We start from the raw sequence: 17558 nt of genomic DNA, 5'->3' as shown, positions 1-17558 counted from the left end.
CCTTTCTGGGGCTTGTCGCTCTACTCAATTCAGAGAAGGAAATAGGGTTATAGGGTAGCAGGAGGTTCAAGACCAGTTAAGTTGCAAGTCTCTAGCAGCGGGAATGGCCATGAGCATATACCCAGGAAGAGAGAGAACAGTCTTTCTAATGCCATCACCAAGCCAAGGGCCCTCCTTGCCACTCCTGTGTTCCTACCCACAACAGTGTGTCCCAAGGCAGGGGTAGAATTGGACCCCACAACCTTCTTTCACTGCCCCAGGCCCAGAGCCCTGTCTCCTCCCTCCTCCCCACCCCATCTCATCCTCTCACTTATATTCACAATGAAGCATAAAAGTACAAACCCTAGGTAACGTGACTCCCCATCGGAGAGGGACAGAAGGAAAGAAAGCCCTTGTTCCACCCTCATAGGTATCTAACTCTCCAGGGGCACATGCCACTTGTGTGAATAATTGGTCAGTTCATACCAGGAAATCAAGAGCAAAGGGAGCCAGCACTCAGATCTGCTAGTGGTAACCAGCCCTCCACTGGCTGGCACTTATTTAGGGCCCTGCTCTCACTGAACCTGTTTCTCTGGCCCAAAGGCATCATGGTTATACATCACTTAGCTGCTGTTACCCAGCTACACAACCGTGCATATGTGGAGGACAACCAGCCAGAGTCAGTTCTCTCCTCTGGGCCCAGAAGACTGAACTGAGGTCACTACCTAGGCAGCAAGCACCAACAGCCACTGAGCCATCTCACCGGCCTTAGCCCCAGTGTCTCACAAGAACCGCAGCAGGGCTTCCTGCCTCTCATGGTCACCTCATGCCTGGGCTCAGCAGACTAGGCACACTGTCAGCTCCACACAGCAGCAACCCAGACGTAGAACTTGTGACCAGCACTATGTCAGCATCTTACAAAATAAACTCTCAACAAACTGAAGGAAAAAAAAGTGTAGAGTAGCTTCCATCATGAAATGGGTTATAAACTATTTGCCTAACAACACTGAGTGGAGCCAACATGGCATGTAATCCTAGAACCTGGAAGCTGAAACAGAAAGATTACAATTTTGAGACCAGCCTGGGCTATACAGCAAACCTCTGGTTTTTGTTTTGTTTTGCTTTGCTTTGCTTTGCTTTGCTTGGGGTTTGGTTTGGTTTGGTTGTTGCTATTGTTGTTGTTAAATATTTTTTTAAAGCTAGACAGGGAAAAAAAGCTGAAGGCCCCCCCCCATATATTAATTGATACAGCTGCTTAGAATTATAGGTGCTTCCATGTATTCCTCTATTTGCCTCGGTTTTATGCTTCCCTCTATTTGGCAAAACCCACATAAAGTCATATAAAGTATTTTTATAATCAGAAATAAATCACAGTCACACTTGCATGCTGCAGTCTCCTCTCTCTGCTCCAGTCTGGCAGTTCTCTTCATCTTTATGCATATTGAGTTTGCTCCTGTCAGTTTGGGGGGGAGGGGGATGCGTCTCTAAAGCACTTTAGTGTTTATAAAGTACTTTTAAAATTATAAAGCTTCAGTAGACGTGGTGGCTGTGATCTGTAATCACAGCACTCAGGAAGCGGAGGCAGAAGGACCTGCCTAGGCTACAGAATGAGCCTCAATCTCAAATCAATAGCCAAGGCTCCCAGAGTTGACAATGGTTCTGTCCTTTTTTTGGCTTACTGACAGCCTAGTATCACATCCCAGAGCTCTAAACAACTGTAATACACTGAGCTGTCCCTTGTCCATGCCTCCACAGGACAGCCTGTTAGCAGGTGGCGGGCCCTAAGGTGCTCTTTATACGTAATGCACACAGCTGCAGATAGGTGCAACCAGCTAAGAACAGCAGTCTACATTCCTCTCACAGACAAGGTTTCTGAGGCCCCTGAGGCTTGCTAAGTGGAGCTAGAAACTCAGGTGCTTGTCCCCAGCAGATAGGCTGATGCTGCACACTGGGGATGAGCTGGCCATTCCAACCAACACAGCAGCTACAATGAGCGCCTTGAGGGCCTTCAGGCTGTAACTCACGCTTCACAGCATTTCGGTGATGCCACACAAGTAACCCTGCGTCCTCAACTCCATCTGCCCCCCATCCCCCAGGAGGCACACTGTTTTGTACTGCAGTGTATCTTACAGTGACAAAGCACAGTGATATACTCAGCATCCCAGGGCTCTCACCCAACCAATCTCAGGGTCTCACAACTTCCCAACCCCTATGGTGTCTGAGCCCCTGCCAAACTAACACACACACACACACACACACACACACACACACACACACACATTATCACCCAAACGGTACCAAGTTGTTTCCTATGTGATCATATAACATCACAATAGGGTCAGCTACCTGATGTCTCTGTGACCTTGAACTAACTGCTTCACCTTCTTTAGTGTGTGTAAACAGGATTCTACCCAGGAATCCTGGCACACATTTTATTTTAAAGAGGAATATCATTTACTCACACATACATAGTTGTGGCCAGCACTTGGGCTCCACAACATCCAACTCCCAAATCCTAAACTCCTCCATACTTCCCATGCTGCCTCTCTCTCAGATGCTCCACTGAGTTTCCACTGGGGTTCCCTGGCTTAGCAACTGCCTGGAGGCTGAGGCTGTACACTGCCATGCAGCCTCAGTTATTACCTGGCAGGGGAACCTGAACTTCTTCAGGCCTGCTTCTTTATCAATACCCTCTTTCCTACTACTCTTCCAGCACTGCTGAGGGCTGTGAATGGGACAGAGCTGAAGCGGCAATGGAGTGCCGCTCCCTTAGCAGAGGCTGATGTCCTCCCTGCAAGCAATAGTTAGAAGAAGCCACTCTGTCTGTCCCTGTTCGCTTCCTATTGCTGTGACAAACCATGACTAAAAGCAACTTGGAGAGTAAAGGGCTGACTTCATCTTGAAGCAGGAACTGAAGCAGAGATGGAGGCTTACTTCTCATTGCTAGCTCAGCTTGCATTTTGTATATAACCCAGGACACTTGCCCAAGAGTGGGACAGTGCTATGGTTCCCTCTTCCAAGACCACCTTAGATTGTGAACTTACTCAGCACTAACCATCAGGATGTCTTTCCTGCCTGAGGCTGAGCAGCCCTTACTGAGAAGCAAGCTACATCACAGAGCCTCCTTCCAGCCCTGTATGTGACATTCAGATCAATTCAAACCACTAAAGACCTCCACTACAGCCAGAGCAGCTTCCTCTGGAACCCACAAAAAAAGACTGCAAAGGCCAAACAGACTAGCTCCCACTACAAAGGAGCCTGGAGCTTCTGACTGGGAAAGGGAAAGGGCCTGGAGTCCAAGCCAAGACAGCTGTATGGAAACCGAGGTCTCTAGGTACTAATCAACTTACTACTACATTTAAATTTTAGATGCAGCTCTGTTTTAGAAAGTCATTTACAGTGACTAAAATAATCAAACCACACACACACACATCAAATGGACAGTCAAAGAGATCAAGCCAGAAGATGAAGGTAGAGAAAATAATAAAGCCGGGGAGAGGATTAGCACCTAGGAACGAGAGCCATATGCTCTCTTCCTGCAGAAGTGTCAAGATGGGCAACAAATTCAGTTCTGAGGTTCTTAGTAAACAAAGCCGGTGAGAAACATGATCAGTCACAAGATGCTGGCTTCCTAGAACATGAAAACAACTGGGCTGTTCTGGGGAAGCATGGCTTTTCCTGCTTGATTCAGGTCTGATGCAACTTCCCCATTAGACCTCATAACCGGGATGCAGCGGTTTAATATCATCAAGGTGTGCAGCATCCCTACACCAGACCCCAAAGTGTTGCTTGTCTCACCACCAACTCTCACAATTCAGAGGCATAAGCCAAAAAGAGAACAATTCAGCGAAAATAAACATATCCTGAACCCCTTGCGGCCTTGGTTACCCAAGCATTAAGATGGTGCCCTAGAGGCTAAAGAGATGTCTTGGCAGTTGAGTGTATGCTGTTGCAGGGTTCTAATTTCAGTTCCCAGCACCCATCCTAGGAGGCTCACAACCACCTGTAACTCCAGCTCTAGGGGATCTGATGCCCTCATCTGACATCCATTGACACCTAGATTCATGGGAACATACCCTAACACATACGATTAAAAAGAATTAAATTGAAAAAAAACAGTGCATATATTTTACCAGGTTATGAGTCCCAAGCAAGATAACTGTGGAATCTCATGCCTGAATACAGAGTAGGTATTCAATAAAGACCAGCTCATCCCTCCTACTAGAACAAATGTAAGTTCCTACAAGGCAAGGGCGTTGGTCTGATCTGCTCGCTGATGTAGACCAAGGCTCTAAAACAATCACCAGCATGGAGTGGACGCTAAATAAATATTTAAGGAGTAAATATTTCAGGTTCCTGAAAACATGAAAGACACAGTAAAATAAAAGCACAGAGAAATGTTTTATAACTCCTTCTCGAAGTCACTAGCATAATGAATCTTACAGGTCCCACAAGAAAAACATTTCTGACTTTCTTTGGCCTACATTCTCCAATCTTGCCTGACCACAACACTCATTTTCCCTCAAAGAATGAGATAGACCCAAACAGTTCTTCAACCCCAGGGGCTCTAGATGAGCCTAAGAAGGAAAAGGACCCTCCACTCGGAGAAACAGTTGTCACAGAACAGCACGAGACAAAGGGACTCCCCTCTGCGTACCAACCCCTCTACCACCACTGATTCACTCTGAGACACAAACCTAGCGAGTTCTTCCCATGTAGCATTGTTCTTCATCTGGACAATAGGCTACCCTTGAACATTCTAAAACCTGCTGGCTCAGCCCAACTTCAGCAAAATGAACTCCCAGGCCCAGGACCCAGGCCACCTGAATGCAAAGAAACACCCCAAATCAAGAGCCATTATCTCAGAGACTTGGGGTCTGATCAGCCCCTGCAAAGAAGGTACTTTCTTTGAAGTGGATAAGGGCAGGAGGGATCTGGGTGCATGTCCGGGGAGTCCTTGCCCATGGAATGTGTCACATGTTCTGTTTAGCTTACTAAGCCCAGAGGTGCCTGGCAACTGGTTCCCTCCCTGTGTTACAGCTTATTTACCCACACAGCTGCCAACACTCACTGCTGCCTATCTCCACAAGCCACAGCCACCACCAAGGATCCCAGAGAACCAGGAGGTCAGGCCACACAAATGATGAGCATAGGCACCTGTAACACGCATCCACAGTAAGTACAGAGCTCCTGGGCCCTCACCAGGAAGAAGAAGATTGACAAGTACCTACGAAACAGTGGGTGGGAGGAGGGACCACAGCCTCATCTCCCTAGCTACCCTGCAAGTTCTCAGACCCACTCACCCACTGGGTAAGTAACCAATGTAACTGCCCTTGCTCCTGCAGGTACTCAAGTTCTGGTAGAATTCAGCTTTGATCTCTGACCCATGGATGCTACAGGGCTTAGGCTTGCAGTCATGTCTAAGGGGAACCCTACAGAGCCACCTGATCCATGGTGCCATAGTTCTAGGTGTTCAATTGATGTATTTGAGAGAAATGAAAGCAGCCTGTAGATGGATGTCATGAACCCTCATGGACCTTGACATCAACTTCCACTGTGGAGACTGGCATCTTCAGTGCCAACTTGAAAGGCTCCAAGCAGCTCCTGTGTACAGACCCCAGGGAAGGTGCCAGGCCCAGCCTGGAAGTCTCCCCTTCCAAGGACCCCTCCACAGGTAACTCTGGTCTCTCTCTACTGTGTACCTATGTTGTCTTTGCAGCCTGAAGCATTCTTTCTCAATGTCTACCCCTGCCGTGAGACAGATGAGTAGGTGACCCACACCTGTGCCTTTACATTCAACCCCTCTGGATAATGGGTGCTGACTATGGAGGACAATATCCTACACCTTCACTCTGCTGGTACTGGAGGAAGCTAGCACAGGGCCGGTACTCATGGAGATCCTGTAGAATCAACAGGCATGGTGGTCAGCATCTGGGCAGATGGAACACAACACAATACCTTTTGACACAGCTGCCCAGATGGCAGCTTTGAACCATGACCTTGGAGCTGTGGTGTAATTCAATTAGCGCCACTTAGCAAGAGGGTGTGTATCCAAACACGCTGTTTTACAAGGGTACATCTCAAAAGTATTCAGAAAAGAGAAGAGGGTGTAAAAGGAAGAGTAGCAGTTAGCATCTCAGGCATCCCAGAAGTCTACACTTCAAAGATTCCCCCCTCATATGAAGTCACTGAGAACACACATATACACACACAGAGCCACCCAAATCATGGGTGCATGGGGACAAATGTTTTCTGTCACTTCAGCAGACCGTCCTAAAACCTTCCTGACTGTACTTTCTCTCTGGGTTTTGCTTTTGCTTTTTCTTTTTGAAGCACAGAACCTCTCTCCCATTCAGGCTGGCCTCAGACTCCCAAGTGTTGGGGTCATAGCCACACGCTACCAAACCTGGCTTCAGTGCTTTCTTGAAGCAAGTATTTTTTAAAAACTAAAATCAAGGGTCCCAGCAAGATAGCTCAGCAGATAAAAGCGCTTATTCCCGAACAACTCGAGCCTGATGACCTGAATTCAATCAATCCCCAGAACCCACACAAAGGTGGAAAAAAGAAAACTACACACACACACACACAGAGAACTAATAACAGCAAATGTAATCAATTTAAGAAACAAACTAAAATGAGTCAGTTATCACCATCCCATGTAAGATAAGAAATATCAGGGCTTGGCACTGTCTCAGACCCAAGTTCAAACAGCAGGCCCTCCCTCCTAGTGTGCTTTCTGAGTCTTGGTTTCTACATCTGTAACAACAGAACAGAGCCACAGGATTGCCACCATACTTCCACAGACAATATGTGAAGAAGCACTTAACATCATGCCTGGCACCAGCCGAAGAGTAGCAGGCATCCAGTCCAGCCTCTTCCCTGCTAACCTCAGAGCTGGGCCCAACCAAAGGCAAAAACAAGTGCTGACTCAGCTGGACAGTGGCGGCACACACACACACATTTAGTCCCAGCACTAAGAGAGCCGTCAGCTGGACAGTGGCGGCACACACACACATTTAGTCCCAGCACTAAGAGAGCAGTCAGCTGGACAGTGGTGGCACACACACACATTTAGTCCCAGCACTAAGAGAGCGGGGGCAAATCTCTAGGAGCTTGAGGCCAGCCTGGTCTACAGAGTGAAGTCCAGGACAGCTAGACAGAGAAACCCTGTCTTGAAAAACAAAACAAAAGCCTGACTCCAGATGACCCAGCAAAATTGTTGGGGCCAGGAGACACTTTTCGCCAAGGAAAGCTGGGTATGGTCTTCAAGTTTGCTTTGTTTTGTTTGTTTTTGGTTTTTGATGTTGTTGTTGTGTTGTTTTTATTTTTTTCCATTATCCCATGTGTGTGTCTGCACACCCACATGCATGTGCTTGTACACCCCATGTGGTTATGGGTGTACCCATTAATGGGTGCACATGTCTTTATATGCACATAGAGGACTGAGGTTGAAGTCAGGAATCCTCCTCAATTGCTCTTCCAACTTATTTACTGAAACAGGCTCTCTCAATCAAACCCAGAGCTCACTGATATGCTCAGCTTATCCTGGGGATCCCCTGTCTCTGCCTTCTGAAGCTGGAATTACAGGCAGGCCTCCATTTATATGGATTCTCCAGTCCTCACACTTTGCTGTCTTAGTCAGGGTTTCTATTCCTGCACAAAACATCATGACCAAGAAGCAGGTTGGGGAGGAAAGGGTTTATTCAGCTTACACTTCCACTTTTCTGTTCATCACCAAAGGAAGTCAGGACTAGAAGTCAAGCAGGTCAGAAAGCAGGAGCTGATGCAGAGAGCATGGAGGGATGTCACTTACTGGCTTGCCTTCCTTGGCTGGCTCAGCTTGTTTTCTTATAGAACCCAAGACTACCAGCCCAGGGATGGCACCACCCACAATAGGCCCTCCCACCCTTGATCACTAATTGAGAAAATGCCTTACAGCTGGATCTCACGGAGGCATTTCTTCAAGGGAGGTTCCTTTCTCTGTGATAACTCCAGCTTGTGTCAAGTTGACACACAAAACCAGCCAATGAACTTACATTGCAAGTACTTAACAACTAAGCCATCTACCCATCTACAAATGTTTTTGCTGGGTTGAGTCAGTAGTGTTAAGACTGAACCCACACCAGGCTATTGGCCCATGGCTGATGTTCCTCCCTTAAGTGTTATATCCAGTACAAACAAAAGACTGAAGGACACGACCACTCAACATAACATAAGCTCCTACACTACATTTCACCTGGACAAGACTATTGGTAAGACAACTGGAAAACTGAATAATGTCTATAGATGGGTGTATTATACTGCACCAAAACTGTTAGTTCCCTAGTTTCTAGTCTTTTGCATATTATGTAATTTGGGGGACTTGAACAAAAAACATTTGGGAACTGCTATTTTTACAATTTTTGTTTGAGAAATTGTTTCAAATTTTAAAGTCAAACCTTTTTAATAAAGTCTTAACTTTTAATGTTTTAAGTATGAGTGCTTTTCCTGTATGCATGTGTGTTTATCATGCACATGCATGGCACCCACAGGGGTCAGAAGGGGTTATTAGGATCTGATGGAGCTAGTGTTACAGATGGTTGTGAGCTACCGTGTGGGTTCTGGAACAGAACTCAGATCTTCTCTAAGAGCAGCCAGTGCTATTAATTGATGGAATGTCTCCTTAGTCTTAATTTTAAAAGGAAGAACTAGAGACACAGCTCAGTAGTGGAGCATGTGTGCACACATGGCCCTTTGTTTAATCTCCAGCACTGGAAAAAATTATGACTTAACATTTTTAATCTATATTTTCAGCTTTTTTTAGAACACTTGATAAAAAGAAAAAGAAAATGAAGAGGAAGACGCACTGGCCACCTGTGAGTTAGAACACAGCTCTGATATTGCCTACCCTGGGTCCACAAGGCCACAAGGGTTAGAATCCAGTCCTACCACTCTCTGGCTTTTGGCAAGTTGCTGAGCATATCAGATCCCTCAGTTCACAAAGGAAAACTGTAAAGTGTGGATTCTATTTATATCAGGCTGTGGTGAAGATTAGTGTTTTAAAAACACATGTGCAGGCACATGAGCATGTGTGTGTGTGTGTGTGTGTGTGTGTGTACACAGAGTGTGACCATGCATATGTACAAGAAACGTGGTGTAGTGTGCCTCATGATATGTATGTAGGAGCCATGTATGCCAGCCAGGAGGGAGCTTTCCTCAGCTTTGTGCAGCAGATGGGGACTGGTGTGGTCTGATCAGAGCCACAGAGCACTGACTAACTCACAGAGATCCAAGAGTACAGCCGCAAAAAACCCTCCTCTGAAAGGCTAGATGTGTCAGAGGTAGAAGGCACCATGCTCACTTTATAAATGAGAAGCCTGGCTTAGGAAGGTCTAAACCAGTGACTCTCAGCCTTCCTGCTGTGACTCTTTAAGACATACTGAGGTGACCCCCAAGCATAAAATTATTTTCATTGCTACTTCATAAATGTTGTTTTGCTACTGTTATGAATCGCAATGTAAATATCTGTGTTTTCTGATGGTCTTAGGCGACCCCTGTGAAAGAGTCATTCGACCCCAAGAGGGTCTCCACCCTGGAAACAAGGTACTTACAGGGCAGAGCTCAGGCTCAGCCAGGCCTGCCTTACTTGCTCCAAACAGCACATTGGAGAGCAGAGACACGCATGCGCACCAGAGCAGTAGCCACACGGGGTTCTAGGTGCTCGGTTGAGCTCACTGTCCCTTCATTTTTGTCTTGGGTTTATATTTTATGTCTTATTGCACACATCTTTAAAAGAAAGCATATTCTTAGTCTTTCAACAGTCTCTCAAAGTAGGTGTGAGGACTGCATCTCAGTCCTCAGTTCCACGATCCCCACTGCTTTATAGTCTCTTTCCAACCCCTGGGTTCCAGGGAGCATTTGTTTGTTTGTATGTCTTGACCCCGTTTTTGAAGTGCTAGAAATGAAAGCCATGGATTTGGGCCTGCTAGACAAGCTCTGTACCCCTGAGTTTCACTCCCAGCTCAGCTTCTTTTTCTAACTTGCAAACCCACCCTAGTCCATCCCAATTTATCCTCATGGGGGAAACAGTGCACCTCTGATACCACCCATGGTGTGACCTATCTCAGCCAAGCATGAATAGGACAATGACTTTCAGTATTATGTCAGCAAATTTTAATATAGAAGGAACTATTTTTCTTCCCTAACCTACCTCCCAAAGTCAGCTTCCCCAATTTGCCAACCTAAGCTCATCCAGGATTGGGTTGGTTTTTATACTGAAAGCAGATATGGTGTGACTGTGAAATGGGTCAGGCATGGCCAGCTTCCCCTCTACCAGATGGAAAGGAAATGGTCAGTGTCTCTAGAATCCAACAGACTCCCCAGTCTTCTCCCCAAAGGAATGGCACATACCAAGAATTCAACCTCAGAGCTCAATGCAGCATCTCTCAAAAACGTTATCAGAGGCAAGTATGCTCCCTGAACACGCCATTATGTGTACTATAGGAACTTTAGGGTCTGAGAGGGCAGGCCAAAAGGAATAAGTGGCTGAAGTCGGAAGCCTTAACAGCACAGAGAAGCTGTGTGGCCATGGGCAAGTCACTTCCCCTCTCTAGGTCCTGATAGCAACATCTATAAAACACTTCATGAAGCCCTTTTCCTACTCAGCATTGGGCCCTTGAGTCTGATCATTTTTGTAAACGTACAGTGACCATATTCATAACTCAAACTCTTTTTTTTTTTTTTTTGGTTTCTCTGTATAGCCCTGGCTGTCCTGGAACTCACTTTGTACACCAGGCTGGCCTCGAACTCAGAAATCCGCCCGCCTCTGCCTCCCGAGTACTGGGGTTAAAGGCGTGTGTGCCACCACGCCCGGCTCAAATTCTTAAGTGCAGCGCCCACCCAAGCAGCTGCTGCCCAGAGCAAAGACAACAAGTGCAGAACAGGAAGGGGGGCCCACCTATGTCCAACTGTGGAGACACTGAGCAGAATGAAGGAAAACACAAAAGAGCAATTGCAGTCTAATTCAGGTGTGGGGGTGGGGGTGGAGAATTCTAGCTTTGGGTTTTAAAAAGCATCTAATTTGCATCACATAAGTCTGGCTTTTCATATTAAGACAAATGTGTTCATCACACTTTAAAAAAAAAAAGTGACTGATTCATAACAACCTGGAAAATAGTGGCATCGTTGGAACAAGACCCCGTCATCACGACATGACAACCCCTCCAAGGAGAGGCTTCTGTCTCTATTTTCTGACAAGGCTTTTCACAAACTCCAGGCAAGCTGTGAGTCAGAGATAAGAACCACCATCAGCCACTTGAACAGAGAGGCCAGCCCGGATAGGGCAGGCCACCAGGAGACTGGCAGAGCCCTGGGAAGCCTCCCAGCAGTGTAGGTGATGTCCAGTAGGAATGAGGGTGTTCTAGGATGGGGGAGGCTGCCAGCACTCTTCCCAGAGACAAAGGCTCACATTCAAATACCAGGAAAAATCAATAGCGGCTGGGTGAGAGCCAGCTCATTAGGAGGAGCTCTGGCAAATCCCAGAACCCCCGAGTGGGCATGGGATATCCTCCTAGAGCAGCAGGCCACCTGCCCACACCTGCTACATTTCCTCCCTAGCTGCCCCGGTGCCCCCTGGACCATCACTGAGCTCTGCAGGTTCCTGTAGGTAACTACCCCACCTCCCTCGCCCAGACCCCTCTCCCACCTGTCTTCCCCTATCCCTCTCTCTCCCATCTGTCTGTTTCCCTCCCTCTCCCACTCCTTCATTCATACTCAGCCTCAAGGGAGGCAGGAAGCCAGGATAAAAGCCTGGGGTTCCAGATAAGGAAGGTGATGTTCAAAGGACACAAGATCATCAAAGGCTGTAAATGTTACCCTCTATCATGATTCTAAAGGATACTTTTCCTGTCACAACCACACAGAAGGTCATGCTGCGGCTTCCCCCTCCCCAGCCCTCAGCATCTCTCCCTACCAATCCTAACAAACACGTGCATGCCACCATGACCCATTTGCTGGAGGCTTTTTCCTCTGGAACCCTGGCTAGCATACTGACTGGAGCAGGGCAGCTTCAGAAAGCCTAACAGCCAGACAGTCTCAGCCACTTTCTAACTGTGTAGCCCATCAGCAAAGGGGTAGGAACAGACCCTGCCTCAGAGAGTCATGTAAAAGTAGGCAGGGCACATCCACACAGGTTTTTCTTAGCCAACACTTCCCAAAGGCCCCAGCTCCCATCACTGACTCTCCAAGCCTAAATCTCCCTATACCGAAAAGCTATGCCTAGGGCTCAAGTACAAGCACTTGCTGTGTACACAGTAAGGGTTGAGTGCAGATCCCTAAAACCCACATGAATCCAGGAACAGTAGTGTGGTTTTATAACCCCAGTATTCCCACCCCAAGATGGGACCAGAGAATGGCTGGAAGCTCTCAGACCAGCTAGCCTTGAAAGACATGTCTCAAACAAGGTGCAAAGGCAGGACTGACAGCACAAGTTGTCCTGACTCCTCACGAATGTGCTCGTACGCACAGCTTACACAGAATACACACCTATACAGAAGATTTTTTAAAAAGAAAGCCTGCATCTATATAAAAACGTGCAAAAGTATTCACAGCAGTTTCATTTGTAATAGCCAAGTAGCAAAAAACAAGTGTTCACCAACTCGTGAAAGACAATCAAAACCAGCATATGCCCATGAGAAAGGGTCATAAAAAGGACCAAGGGCACATGCTGCCTTATTCTGTTTACACAAATACAGATTGGGCAAACACACATACACACACACACACACACAATGAGTGGCTGGGGGGAGTAGGGAATCAGGAGTGACTTCCAAAGGATACAGGATTTCCTTTGGGAGTAATGAGAAAAATTCTAGAATTTGGCAATGATAATGGTTTTACAGCCCTAAATATAATTTTAAAAATGCAACTATACACTTTAAGGGGCTGGCTTTTATTGTATGTGAATTAGATCCAGATGAAACTAGTTTTTTAATTGCCATTAAAAATAAATGACTACTACATACAACATAAGAAAACTCCCATGATGCTTCTGTGAGACAATCTAAATCACGCAGACATCAGATACCCAAGTCCAGCACAAGCCTCTCTTGCCATAAGACTGAATTTGCCAAATGTGACCCTCCACGGTACCCCAAATGAGCCTCCTGCACTGCAGGTCTAGGCTCCTAACATTCACACAAAGCAACAGCAGGGCAGCAACCATAGCTACTGGGTTACTCCCCTAGCCGCAGTGCCCTTGAAGCCCACATGAAGCTCTGAGGTGAAGCCGTCTCCGGCAAGCTAGCTCACATCTCCAACTAAACTGGAACTGGCTACAGAAAAGAAACACAAACTGGCCCTTTCCTCTTCTTTTATCCCCAACCCTCAGGCCACAGTTAGGTTAGCTCAAGAGCAACAGCAATGCCCAGGACTTCCTGTGCTAAATCCTTGATAACACAATGTCCTCATGGGTGGGAAACGTTAAGGCTACTGGTACTAGAAGATGCAGAAGGTGGGAGGGACTTGGTCAAGGTCAGGCAGCAAGGGCAAAGCTGGAATTTGACTTCAGTATTCTCTTCCACTCTGGGAGTGGAGGCTGCCCTCTGGAGACTCAGCCAGGGAAGCCAATCTGCTAGCAGCAGATATCCAGCCATCTTCCATTCTGCAGAGACATCCACCAATCTCATCATTTGAAAGCTAGCCACTGGACACCAAGACCCCTTCCCATGAACTCTGAAAATGAGATGGGCGCACCTGACGAACCCTGCAGCCAATTCATGTGACAGGTGGCCCAGCTGGCTCTGGTTCCATCAGCAATTTTTCTAGGTCCCTCAAGACAAGTGCAGATCACATTCTTTGATTTGTTTTAAAGTAGACATTTTCCTTGAGGGGAAAACAAAACTGGGCGACCATGCATAAAAACCTAAGTTCAAATCCCAGAACCTAACTGCAATCCCGGTGCTGTAAGGTAGAGACAGGTTTGATTCGAGGCATTTATTGCCCACCTAATCTAGCCAGATTGCAAGTTCCAAGTTTAGTAGAAGACCTTGTCAAAAAAGAAAAAGAAGAAGGAAGGAAGGAAGGAAGGAAGGAAGGAAGGAAGGAAGGAAGGAAGGAAAGAAAGAAAGAAAGAAAGAAAGAAAGAAAGAAAGAAAGAAAGAAAGAAAGAAAGAAAGTCCCTAATCAGGCACTCAGACAGATACTCATGCATTAAAACAGAATCATAGATTAACCCTCCCCCACTCAAAAAAAAAGGATCACACAAAACAGACAAAACTGGTTCTGTATGAGTCACACGTGGTCAGAAAGTAATGTGCAGCAGCCACCACACAGCTGGCATGTCTGAAAATGTGAATATTAAATTTAAAAATATTAAAAAAAAAAACAGTAACACCCAGTGCCAGTGTAGGCGTCATGAAACAGGCAGTCTTATCCATTCAGATAGTCGTGTAAACAAAGCATCTCTCTTGGGGATATGTCTGGCAGGTACAGTCAACTATCAGGAAGCTGTCTGAAAGTTAATTCTGAGTGATCTCTACTTCACAGAAAAGGCAAGAGGCCTAAAGCTATACATCGCTGAACTACTATTAAAAAGGTGAAAATCTGGCTGGTGCTTAACAGTCAATAGGAGAAAATTAAGTAGACCATAGCACTCCTACTCTGCAGCATACCACAGCTGTTAAAACTACAGTCAGGCCCTGGGGACACAGTGTGTTATGCAAGCAGGAAGACCTGAGCTCAATTCCCAGAACCTATATTCTTTAGAGAGCCTTGTGTGAGCCAATAAGGTGACTATTGCAGCCACGCCTGACACTTGAGTTTGATCCCCAGGACCCATGGTAGAAGGATAGAACATTCTCCAACAAGTTGTCATCCGACTTCCACATGGGCACACACACACACACACACACACATTTGCTTTTTGAATTTCAGCCTTGAGAAAGTCCCCTTTCTTTCACAGTCTTCAGTGTGGAGGAACTCACTGTGTCTAAAGGTAATGCATGCATTTGTTTATCCATCCATCCATCCATCCATCCATTTATTTGAGGTTCTGGAGATTAAACACAGAACCTCATGCATGGGATGCAAGCACTGTGCCACTAAGCTGTATTCCCTGCTCCACACTGTGTGTGTGTGTGTGTGTGTGTGTGTGTGTGTGTGTGTACGTGTGTGTGTGTACGCATGCACACACACGTGCATTAGAATCACACTTTGAGTAGACAAGACTTCAGAGCCTCAGAGCCCCCTTTTGGTGGGCCCTTCTCACTTATGACTCCATGTTGGGGGCCTCTGGAAGGTTCCATTTTGAGGCACTCTATAAGATCAAGTGAATCTGGATACCTGAGTTTCCCAAACTCCTTGTGTGGTTTTAATATGTAGCCAGGACTGAGAGTCAAAGGGGCCAAATCTCTTCAGGAAACAAGGCTTAGACAGGAGCATGGCTACCCAGAACTACATAGCATTATGGGCAAAGAAGGAAGACTTGGGAGACCTGGGACTCAAACATCACACACTATCAGGTACTAGGTCTTAGCCCCTCCTCCCTCCCTCCCGCTGCTCCCACCTACCCTTCTCAATACATATACGGGCAGAGTCATGCTATTCCACTTGCTCTTAATATGGATCTGAACAGAGCCAAGACCCAGAACTTCTGATCCTGACCACCAGTCACACCTCCCCACCGGCCTCAATTCAACCCTGCCCCTTTGAGTTGACTTTTGTCACCTGCTCAGTTATGGCAGACTTGGCCCCTCCATTTCCCTCAGGGCCCATCTCTTGCTGGAGTGTTCTTCCTTAGATCTCATAGCTCCTTATCATCCCTCCATCTACTTACCCTGCATCATTTCCTCATCTTTATTACTTGCTCAGACTAGCCTCAAACTCAAAAATTCTCCTGCCTCAACTTTCCAAATTCTGAAATTACAGTCACAAACCACCAGGCCCAACATGAACTAAACATTCTTGTGTAATTCCTTAAAAAAAAAAAGAATATATTACAGTTTTATGATTTGGTGGGTGACCATCTAGAGGGCAAGTCTTAGCCATCAACTATATCCAAATTCAGCAAATAGGTATACCACCCTTTGCCTTCCCTGTGGCCATAACAGGCATGACTAATCAATCCCAGTACTCTCTTTATACTGAACCAGGAAAGCCCAAAGACTCTAAGAATCCCTTCTATTCAGGGGCCAAGCTGTCACTCTCAACCATTTCAAGATGGGCACAAACTAGGAACCATCTGGTTTCCCTAGCTTCAAGTTCCCAAGGTTGTTTCCAATGCAGACATTCTTTGACTAGCAATCATTAACTACCCACTTGCCTGGCAATGAGCTCAACCTGTACAAGGCTGATCAGGCCATGAGATCACATGTTCTATCCCAGAGGGCAGGCTTTGCCTGATTTCCTGAATCTAGAGCTCTTTGTCCTCTACCCCCATCCCACCCCCTTGGCAGCTTCACCTCCAACATTTACTAGCCAGGCCTGAGATAGAACATAGGATTAGGAGGGCAAAGCCTTCCTGTATTCCTGGAAACTCTCATCCAAGCAGGTGCCTCTGCTATCGCTGGTATTTTAGACAATAACAATGGACGCCGTTGACATTTATGGAGAGCTTCCTGTGTGCTAGGGCTATCGCACAAGTTCTCATGGAATCTAGATCACAGTTCTCTGAGGTGTTTATTAGCCCCATTTGGCCTGTGAGAAAAATTCAGGTTTTGAAAGCTAAGTTGCTGTTTATGAGTAAGTAATAGAAGTGAAATTACACAAGAGCCACGCCACACCGCGGGCACTGGGCCAGCTTGTTCCTTTGCTTCTGGGCATCTCATCTCTAAAATGGACGCAATAACTGTAAAAGAGAAACAAGAGGCCAGCACAGCCCCTGGCAGTTAGGTAGATATGACAGAATAACTTTTCTGGAATCTGGGTAGTGTCCTGATCAGGTCTGCCCAATGCTAGCTAAGCTAGGAGGTCCCTGGATCCTGATGTAGCACGGGAACACTGAGTTTTTAGAAAAACAATCCAGTTTCCCTGGCTGGCAGCTCCTTTTTAAGTGGGTTTCTCCTCCTGCCACATTCCTGCCATCCTCCCATGTTACAAGCTCTGAAAGCATTCTCTCCTGTTGTATGCATGCCCTGGGGCCTCCAAACGAAGCTGAACAGGGAGCTGCTGAGGGAGAACTTGGCAGTGAACCTCTTTGTAATGGGATCTCCCTCTAACAGGGCCTATCTCCGGTGTGGAACTTGGCACGCCTGGCCTTACTACTCCGTGTAACTATGGGTCTCCCTTTCACCACCACATGCCCACAGCAGACCTCAGAACTATCCTATCACATTACCACAGGCTTCCTGTCCCACCCCAAGCAAGGTAGCGAAAGTATCTGGCGTCCTCACTTGGCAGGAGAGGAAACTGAGGCTGGGAACACAAGGGGAAATGGGACAGTCTTCAGAACAGTTATAGAGAACACAGTCCTCCACCAGAGTGGTCCCTCACTGCTCAGCAGACATTGCCAATCTCTAAAAAACATTCACTGTTGTCTGTCACAACTAAGGAAGGGACACTACCAACATTCAGAAGGCAGAAGCTAGAAATGCTACATCCTACAT

General features: G+C 46.6%; 1 protein-coding gene across 3 annotated transcripts in view; it reads right to left on the bottom strand.

The window, feature by feature from the left end:
* Positions 1 to 17558, bottom strand: part of Ptprj (protein tyrosine phosphatase receptor type J) — a 149087-nt gene that overhangs the window by 117740 nt on the left and 13789 nt on the right. The window lies entirely within an intron of this gene.

Source organism: Mus caroli, unplaced genomic scaffold, assembly GCF_978045245.1.
Source record: "Mus caroli unplaced genomic scaffold, Mus_caroli_1 scaffold_2, whole genome shotgun sequence".
NCBI classification, from domain to species: domain Eukaryota; kingdom Metazoa; phylum Chordata; class Mammalia; order Rodentia; family Muridae; genus Mus; species Mus caroli.
This window is presented reverse-complemented; position numbering and strand designations above follow the sequence as displayed.